We start from the raw sequence: 10,491 nt of genomic DNA on the forward strand, positions 1-10,491 counted from the left end.
TGACGGCTAGTTTCATAAGTTTGTGAACTTTTCTTTTTATTCTCCTGTTTGTTACTTGCAATCCTTCCCTTTTATAGCGGTCCAAACTTTTACAATATTTATTCCGTATTTAATGTTATATTTATTGTATTCTTTTAAAGTTTATTTAATTAATTTTCTTATTTGATTTTTATTTATTTTATGCACGCATTTCTTATACGTCAACTTAAAAACGGTTTCGAGGGTCTTATCCATTAATGACAAGCACCAAGATGATACGCGTTAGCCTTTTGGATAAAGGAACCTCAACAATAAGAAATAAGCCTGCACTATAATGAACTATTTACTACACTTGCAGGTCTGAATGGCTTCTAATGAGGAGCTGGTAAGTTTTATGAGTGTATAAATTACAGAAAGGTTGTAGGTCAAGTTTTGGGACATAGAGCAAATTTTGTCCGTCGTGATATATTTTAGTTCCTCGAGTAAAATTTGTATCCAAACACAAATTTCATACATCATGAAACAAATTCTGGTATACAATGTAAATTTCAGGTATGCCACACAGATTATGAATCGCAAAATAGATTCTAAACTGGAAATATTATGCCATAGTGTCTTTATAATAATGTTTATGGGAGTACTGGTATTGTTACACGGTGTTTGTGATGTGATTTCAAATTGAGTTGTAGTAAAAAGTTCGTTGAGACTTATGAAAGCAAAAGATTTTAGATTTAATGAAATTTAAAAACAAACAAAACTTAATTCAAGATTATTAGGAATAACCAAGACACTGATTCCACTATCACACATGAATAAATTATGGAAAATAATCCAAAACTCTAATTATCTTTTAAGTCCCTTATTTCTTAATTCACAAATAATCAGACAAATCCTCAAATATCAATTGCATTCCCTAAGCATAGATTATCAATTGACTAAACAAAGTATAACCTATCAGATTGAATCACAACTAATTAAGAAAATTATGCAAACAATTTAAAATTCTACAAAAGCAGTGAATGAGTGAATTATAAATTATAAATTAGAGAAAATAAAATAGTTACCAATTATACATGCGTAAATAGCTTCCTCATTGCCTTGGTTGTGGGAGATTTAGCTCATTATCATGTTGGAAACATGCTCAAAAGTTGATTTCATTGCTCAAATGTTGTTTACAAATGATGAAAAGGAAGAAATAATTCAAAACCGGGTTTGTAACGCTTATAATTGTTGCAAACCAAAGAACGATATAGAGGATGTGTCATTGTTACTGTAGCTCTAAGACTGTCGCTGAGCAGTCGCAAATACTGTAGAAAAAACGACTGCTTCTGTGGGTCAATGTTCTTCGTGTTCTTCAATGGCAGCAGCAGCAGCAGTTTTCTTTGGTGATCGTGTTTCTCCTCTGTGATGTTCCAAAGCCTTCCCAAACTCTCCGTAACCCTTACTGGCTCCCGTAGACCCTTTATATACCCAAAAGTGACAAGAATCTTCGCTCATTACTCCGAAAAATCTTTCCATAGCTCGGCAGTAAATAAAAAATAATCTCGGACAATTTTCTTTCCTTTCTCGTCTCTTCATGCGTCTGCAGCTATATGATTCGTGCAAAATATTGCTGCACGTTTCTTCAGTATTCCAACTCGATCCAAACACAAGCAAAACACGTTTATCCTTGCTGTAATCCATGGTTATCTCCTCCGGTCACGTACTCTCCTGTGTAAGTTACAAAGATTATACGGCCCAAATAAACACATACGAACACCCATACCAACTTTGTTTGGAAAAATCCCGTTCATCCCGGTCGAAACCAGTGATTGAGTCTCACTGAAACTACTCAAAAATCCAACAGAAAATAACGCAGTGAACTGCATTATTTCCCCGCCAAAACAAACTTCAAAGGAGGAAGGAGATGGGTTCCCTTATCCAACATCAAGGGTGCCGAATAAAACAGTGGGTGCTAAAGATGAATATGAGCTACACATATCCGTGGGTTCCCCTTAGCAAAAGTGGGGGTCCGCATAGAAATTGTCCTCCGGGGGTGCTCCGAGCAACTTTTCGGGCTGCAATTTCCAACAATATTTATTTCCAAAAAATACCTACAAACACACAAAACACCATAATAATTACGAAATTGAGTACCAATAATACAGAAAATTAAGGACAAATTAGACACAAAAATGTGTCTATCAAATACCCCCAAACCTATTATTTGCTAGTCCTCGAGAAAAACTAATAAAAAATAAAAGCCTAACTCACTAGGTGGCCCTAGTGACCGAGATATAGTCTCGGGAGGGTTTACCAGAGGTGCACCCACAAAACCATGACTTCTAATTGGTCACAAGTATCCAAAGAGCTATGAGGACATACCGATTCTCAACCTATCTCCAAGTAACTATAATGCCAGAGAAATTAAAGGTGCCAGCTCTAAAGCTGAACAAAGAATAGGGGAGACACATCCGCAACACTGCTATATAAAGAGATATCCGCTACACATCTAGATAAACATTGTAATATGCGTCCGCTTTACAGCTGGATAATATTAGGAGAGAGATAAAAATGAGAGGGGCATATGCTACACAGCTGGACTAATTACTGTGATGAGTTGAACCAGTGCTAGAAAGATCTTGGGCCAGATGGAAAGCGGAGTAACAAAACAACCAATATGCATCTCGACTCTCTCATAGTGCTCAGTAGAAACAACGTCTTCGTCGGTCTTCAACTGTTGATGATAAACTCTCGAACTTCGTAGAACCTTGACAATTAATTCTTCTCTTCGATTTCTTGCTTGAAACTTCCTTATAGATTTCTACTTCCCTATGGCCTTATTAAACAAAATTTAAATGTACTTTTTTTTTTTGGAAACAAAAATAACAAGACAACAATTTACATGGCCATTAGAGAAGGACTTTAGAACTTGGATCTTCACAACTTGTAATGTCTTAGTATCATGAACTTCAACAACGTATATCATTTGATTTTCTTTGCTTTTGTAACTCAATTTTAAACTTTGATTTTTTTGAATTATTCTTTTCTATTGTTGCTTCTAAACCTTAAACGTCTTCAACTTTCTTCATAGATTTTTATGTCGCTCCGCTTGTTGATGATGATAAGTTTCTACTGAGAGAGAGTCGTAATCCAGTAACTAAGACTATAATGTGAGGTTGCTTTGTCTTTCTGGCATTTCCTTATGACCTACTTGCCTTTCCATCATGGATGGTTAGGTCCATCACGGTTACCCTCTAAAAGGAACAAGTTCTCTCCTGAATGTCAAATATCTCAATGTCTTTTTCTCTAATGTCTCAGAAGAATGTTATCCCTAGCAATTCCAATTTCCATATTTTCGGTGAGAAACCGTATGTAAACTTAGCTAACCGGATACTATGTGATGCTAGAAGTTTCAAAAATCCAACTAAAAAGTCCTTTCCCACCCTCAAATTTAAATCTAATATTGTCCTCAATGTTTCTAATGAAAGAGCAGTACCAAAAGTAAAATAACACGAGGAGAAGTCGGAAAGATAGTACCTGGGTGAAGAGAGAAATCAAAAACTAATATATAACATATAATCGCCTCGATGGTCAATCAAGGGTAAACAGGGACCTCCTCAACATCACCTGTAGGAAAGGGCTCTAAAAAGGGTTTCAATCTCTGACCGTTAACCTTCGAAGAACTACTACCATCCGGTGTTTCAATCTCAACGTTTCCATGAGGAAAGACAGTGCGAACAATAAAAGGACCCGTCCACTGAGAACGTAACTTCCCAGGGAAAAGATGCAAGTGGGTATCATACAGAAGAACTTTTTGACCTGGAGAAAATGACTTTCTTAAAATATTCTTATCATGCACAAGTTTCATTTTGTTTTTATACTCCTTAGCACTATTGTATGCATCTCTACGAATCTCTTCCAACTCATTGAGCTGGAGTTTCCTATGGGATCTTGCCTTGTCTAGTGAAAAATTTAGCTGCTTAACAGCCCAATATGCTATATGTTCTAACTCAACAGGTAAGTGACATGCCTTGCCATACACAAGTCGATAAGGTGACATTCCAACGGGGGTCTTAAACACGGTACGATAAGCCTAGACGACCAGTCTTTCCGATTAGGATTAACTGTTTTCTCTAATATACGCTTTATCTCCTTATTGGAAACCTCTACTTTACCACTAGTCTGTGGATGATATGGGGTAGCTACCTTATGTGTAATACCATATTTCTTCATCAAAATCCTAAAAGGTCCATTACAAAAGTGTGTCCCTCCATCACTAATTATAGCTCGCTGTGTACCAAAACGTGTAAGTATATTATTTTTCAAGAACTCAATCACAACCCTATGGTCATTGGTTTTACACGCAACCGCCTCAATCCACTTAGAGACATAGTCTACAACGACAAGGATGTAAAGGTTACCAAAATAATTAGGAAACGGACCCATAAAGTTAATACCCCACACATCAAAGACCACAACAACTAAAATAGGGTTCAAGGGAATCATGTTCCTACGGGAAATGGTTCCTAATTTCTGGCAACGCTCACAAGTAACACAGTGACTATGGGAGTCTTTAAACAACGAAGGCCAATAGAATCCACACTGCAATATCTTAGCAGCAGTCTTCTTAGCACTAAAGTGACCCCCACAAGCATGATCATGACAAATGGAAATAATACTGGAATGGTCACTCTCAGGTATACATCTCCTAATAATCTGGTCAGGACAATACTTAAACAAATAAGGATCATTCCAAAAGAGGTGCTTCACCTCGGCTAAAAACCTAGAACGATCTTGTTTACCCCAATGTTGGGGCATTCGACCAGTAACAAGATAATTCACTATATTCGGATACCAAGGTGCTTGGGTAACAAAGAACAGTTGTTCATCAGGAAAACTATCCTTAAAAAGAGGAGAATCATTAAGGGTATCCATAAAAATCCTAGACAAGTGGTCTGCTACTACATTTTCTGCACCTTTTTTTATCTCTAATGTCTAAAGAAAATTCCTGCAACAATAGGATCCATCTAATCAATCTAGGTTTAGTATCCTTCTTGGAAAGAAGATACTTCAAAGCAGCATGATCAGTAAATATTATGACCTTAGAACCTAAGAGGTATGATCTAAACTTGTCTAAGGCAAACACAATAGCTAATAGTTCCTTCTCCGTAGTGGTATAGTTCAACTTGGCATCATTCAGAGTTTTGCTAGCATAGTAAATCACATGAAGTAACTTATTTTCGCGCTGACCTAGCACAACACCAATAGCATAATCTGAAGCATCACACATGATCTCAAAGGGTAGGTTCCAGTTGGGGGCTATGGGGGCGGTAGTGAGTAAATTCTTAAGCTTCTCAAAAGCCTCTAAACAAGCATCATCAAAGACAAACTTAACGTCTTTTACAAGAAAATTGCAAAGAGGTCTATATATTAAGCTAAAATCCTTAATGAATCGACGATAAAAACATGCATGCCCTAAGAATGACCCAATATCTCTTACGGTTTTTGGACCTGTAAAGTTTTAATAAGGTCAACTTTGTCTCTATCTACCTCTATACCTTTCGAATATACGATATGCCCTAGAACAATTCCTGAACGAACCATGAAGTGACATTTCTCCCAATTAAGTACTAAATTATTTTCCTTACATCTAGTCAAAATTAATGACAAATGATGCAAGCACTCATCGAAATACGAACCAAACACTGAAAAATCATCCATAAAGACCTCTAAGAACCGTTCTACCAGGTCAGAAAATATGCTCAACATACAACGCTGAAAGGTCGCAGGGGCATTACATAGCCCGAAAGGCATTCATCTATACGCAAAGGTACCAAAGGGATAGGTAAAAGTTGTTTTCTCTTGGTCTTCTGGGGCAATAACAACCTGATTATAACCGCAGTATCCATCTAAAAAGCAATAATGGCTACGTCCAGCTAATCTCTCTAGCATTTGGTTGATGAAGGGAAGGGGAAAGTGGTCCCTCCTAGTGACCTTGTTCAATTTCCTAAACTCAATAGAGACATGCTAACCCGTGGTCACCCGGGTTGGGATTAACTCATTGTTATCATTCTGGACTACAATAGTACCGTATCTTTTGGGAACAACCTGAACGGGGCTGACCCACTTACTGTCTGAAATGGGGTAGATAATGCCTGCATCTAACAGCTTAAGAACCTCGGTTCAAACTACTTCTTTCATATTAGGGTTCAGTCGACGTTGCATTTCCCTAGAAGGTTTGGTGTCACTTTCTAAATAGATCTTATGCATACAATCAGTAGGACTTATACCCTTAATGTATGCTATGGTCCACCCTAAAGCTTCCTTGTTATTCTGAAGGACGGTCACTAGCCTACTTTCCTGATCACTATCCAAGTCGGATGCTATAATCATAGGTAAAGTTTCAGATGGGACTAAAAACACATACTTCAGGAAATCTGGTAATGGTTTAAGGTCCAACTTAGGAGTCTTTTCTAACGAAGGAACTAGGGTAGACTCAGAAACGGGTAGAGGTTCGAACTTAGGTTTCCAGCCATTACTAGTGTCTATCAAAGGGGTTGAATCTAACAAAGCATTCACCTTATTAATCACATCGTCATCATCAAAATCAATCCCAAAGTGGGCTAGGAATTTCTCTAATGGATCTTCTAACAAAGTGTTTGGTAATGACTCCTCGACTAATGTTCCTATCATGTTCACCTCTTCTATGCTCGAGTCATATAGTTCAGAGGGTAGCTTACTAATATTAAAAATGTTCAGCCCAATAGTCATATTAACAAAAGACAAATTCATGATACCATTTCGACAGTTAATGATCGCATTGGATGTAGCTAAAAACGGGCGACTTAAAATCACTGGTATTTGGTTCTCTGTGTCAGGGACAGGTTGAGTATCTAGGATAACAAAATCCACTGGATAAATAAACTTGTCGACCTCACTAAGAACGTCCTCGATCACACCATGAGTAATTTTAACGGACCTATCAGCTAACTATAGTGTCATCTAGGTAGGTTTCATCTCACCAAGTCATAGCTTAAGGTACACATGGTATGGCAGTAAGTTCACACTGGCTCCTAAGTCAATCAAAGCTTTCTCGACACGGTATTTACCTATTGTGCAAGAAATAGTAGGAGACCCTGGGTCTTTATACTTAGGAGTAGGGGTATTCTGAATAATGGAACTTACATGACTAGATAGGAAGGCTTTCTTCTGGAAACTAAGTTTTCGCTTTCACGTACACATATCTTTAAGAAACTTGGCATAAGCGGGAATCTGCTTAATCACATCTAACAATGAGAGGTTGATAGTAACCTGCTTAAAAACCTCCAATGTATCATTAAAGTTGGACTCCATCTTAGTTGAAACTAGCAGCTGGGGGAATGGGGTTCTGGGAATAAAGCCGGGCTCAGCATGACCCTCATTGGTCTCTTTGGAGACTCTATCAATCTCCTCATTTTCTGGCTCAAAAGGGTGAACTACAACATGTTCACTATCAGGCATGGCAACCTTATTGTCAACTTTCTTTCCACTCCTAAGGGTTGTTATAGAATTCACATGATTTTACGATTTCTCTCATTTAGGGTTAGGATCAGTTTGACTAGGGAATCTTCCATCTTCTCTTTCACTAAGAAACTTAGCTATTTGGCCGACTTGAAGTTCTAAGTTAGCAAGAGACTGGGAATTATTCTTAAAATTCTGCCTGGTTTCTTCTTGAAAACCATAGTGGTTCTTTGATAACATCTCATGGTTCTTTGCTAACATAGTAAGGGTTTCTTCTAAGGTGGAGATCTTTTTCTCATTCTGAAACTGGGGTTGACCTGAAGATTTCTGAGCATAACCAAAACCTAGGGGAGGCTGACTATTCAAGGCATAATATTGAGAATGCTCATTCAATGAGCAATTCAATAAGAGATCTCGGAGAATTGCTAGACTGTCCTTGATTCTGACCCTTAGACCAAGAAAAATTAGGATGGTTTCTCCAACCAGGGTTGTAAGTCTCTGAGTATGGGTCAAGCTTCTGACGGTTCTCAAACCTAGCATTGTTATAGAAAACATGGGCTTGCTCTTCACTAACCTGACCTTCCCAAAAAGATTTATTGGGTTCTACTCCACAACTAGACACTTGAGAGGCTCTAAACCTATCATAAGGTTCAACAGGAGACCTATGTTTAGGATGATTCAATTCTAAAGCTTCTAACCTTCTAGACAAAGCAACAAACTTAGCATCAGACCCGAAGCTTGTATCTACCACATTGGTGCTACTTCTATTGACCAAGAGTCTTTTGGGGGGTTCAACACAAGACTCCCACTGTTGGGATTTTTCAGCGACAGCTCCTAAGAAGGTAAAAGCATCATCAGCACTTTTACTAGTGAACTCACCAGAGCACATAGACTCAACCATGGCTTTGGTTGAATAGTCTAAACCATCATAAATAATCTCTACTGGTTTCATCTTATCAAATCCATGGTGAGGACAATGGGATAGGAGATCATTGAATCTCTCTAAAAACCTATAAAGAGACTCTCCCTCTTGTTGTACACTAGTACTAATTTTCTGCCTAACAGACGCAGTTTTATGCTTAGGGTAGAATTTCATATAGAAAGCAACAATAAGTTTCTGCCATGTTTCAATGGATTCAGATGGTAGGTTGTTCAGCTAGGTCTTGACTTTATCTCTCTAGGAAAAAGGAAACATCTTAAGTTTCAAGACATCATCAGTAAGGTCTTTTATTCTAATTATCCCACAAATTTCCTCAAAGTCCCTAATATGAAAATAAGGGTTCTCATCATCTTTTCCTAAGAATATAGGGATCATCTGCAGAATACTAGGTTTTATCTCGAAATTAGCCGTAGTGGCTGGAAATTTAATGCACGAAGCTCGGGTGGACCTAGTTGGGAACATGTAATCTTTCAAAGTTGCCATCGCTGGCACAACTGAAGTACTAGGGGAATTTTCCTCACAAAGAGACATATTCTCAAAACTGAAGTTTCCAAAAACAGGGCTCTCAAAAGAAGAGTCTTCGATCTCCCCGCTTTCACAAGAAGAACTACTAGGTTTATCACTAATCAAACGACCTAAAGTGTTTCTTTTCCAAGCCCGCTCTGATAGACGCATTTATGTGTATATTTTGATCTCAATTGTATATATTGTTAGTGCTCGATTCTGTACTTATTTGGTTATTTTATGTCTTTGTAGGTGTTTTTGGAGAAATAAGCTTGTGCGGGAAAATTGGCTCGAAAAGTGGTATTTGCGCTCGTGGGAGAAAATTACTATTCAGAACCCCATTTTGGATAAGGGGCACTCAATTACTAAGGGAAAACCACTTGCTATTTACATCCAGGACACTCCAAGTGTTAAAGGCACCCTGGAGTTGGATAGGGGCACTTCATCTTTTCCCATTTGAAATTTGGCTGGAAAATACAACTCTACCTGCGTAACCATACAGTCACTGTGTGTTACTTTGGAAGGATTTTGGGTCGATATTTTCTTGGATTTGGACCCGGATATGGACTAGTATTAACACTAGACCTCAAAGCAGGTTTGGTAACTCTCTTGGATTCGGAAAAACAGGGATAAAACATGGAAGAAACGAAGTTGACGAGATTTTATTTGTATATTTGGAAGGACTGAAGAGAAAATATCTTCCCTGATTCATCTACGAAATCTTCCAAAAATAACAGAGAAAATATCTTCCCTGATTCAGGGGAGATACAACAGCTGTAGAAGTCACGTGAGAGATAAGCTAAAAGGGGAAGGAAAGTACGTATTTGGAGAGAGAAAAAAAAAAAAGGAGGATAACCGAAGACTTTGTTGAGTTATAATCGGTGGTTGTGATATATAAGAGGTTCCAGTTCGCAGAGAAAGGGGAGTCGGGGAGTTTGGGGCCTTTACGTAGTTTAGAGGAGGCTCTGGTACGAAGAAATCACGCTGTAGAGAAAGTTGCAGCAGCAGGATGAAGAAGACGAAGCTGAAGAACATTGGACGACCCAACTCAGTCGCAGAAAAGTGTGGTTTATCCACGACACACATAGTATCGTTCCCAACTGTCTTACATCTTCTGTATCGTTAGTAACAGTCGATCTTCCACGCATATAAACGTTGCAATTGATCTGTTTTGGTGATTTTCCTTGTACTTCCATCTTTAAACACTCTTTGAGCCATGTTTCTATCTTTTGAGAGTTTTTACGACATCAGGAGCTAAATCCCAACACTGGGATGACAGAGAAAGCCATATTTCACGCGTGTGGTAATTATATTTAATTCTTTTTATGATTTTTTGCATTAATTTAATCGTTTTATGATTTTTCTTAATTAGTTGTGAAGTCGTATGATGATGTATGCTTGGTCTAAGTGCTTTTGATGCATCATGCTAGTGATTTACAGTTAATCTTTTTAAAATCTACACTGGCAAAGAATTAGAATCAATAAACAAGAGCTATAATTGTCTAAGAATTGATTTTTGAACCACATGATATGAGGTTTGGTGGAATCCTGAGTGTCAGTAATCTCTCGACATTGTGATAAACCTT

This window comes from Papaver somniferum, chromosome 11 (assembly GCF_003573695.1).
Source record: "Papaver somniferum cultivar HN1 chromosome 11, ASM357369v1, whole genome shotgun sequence".
Taxonomy (NCBI): Eukaryota; Viridiplantae; Streptophyta; class Magnoliopsida; order Ranunculales; family Papaveraceae; genus Papaver; species Papaver somniferum.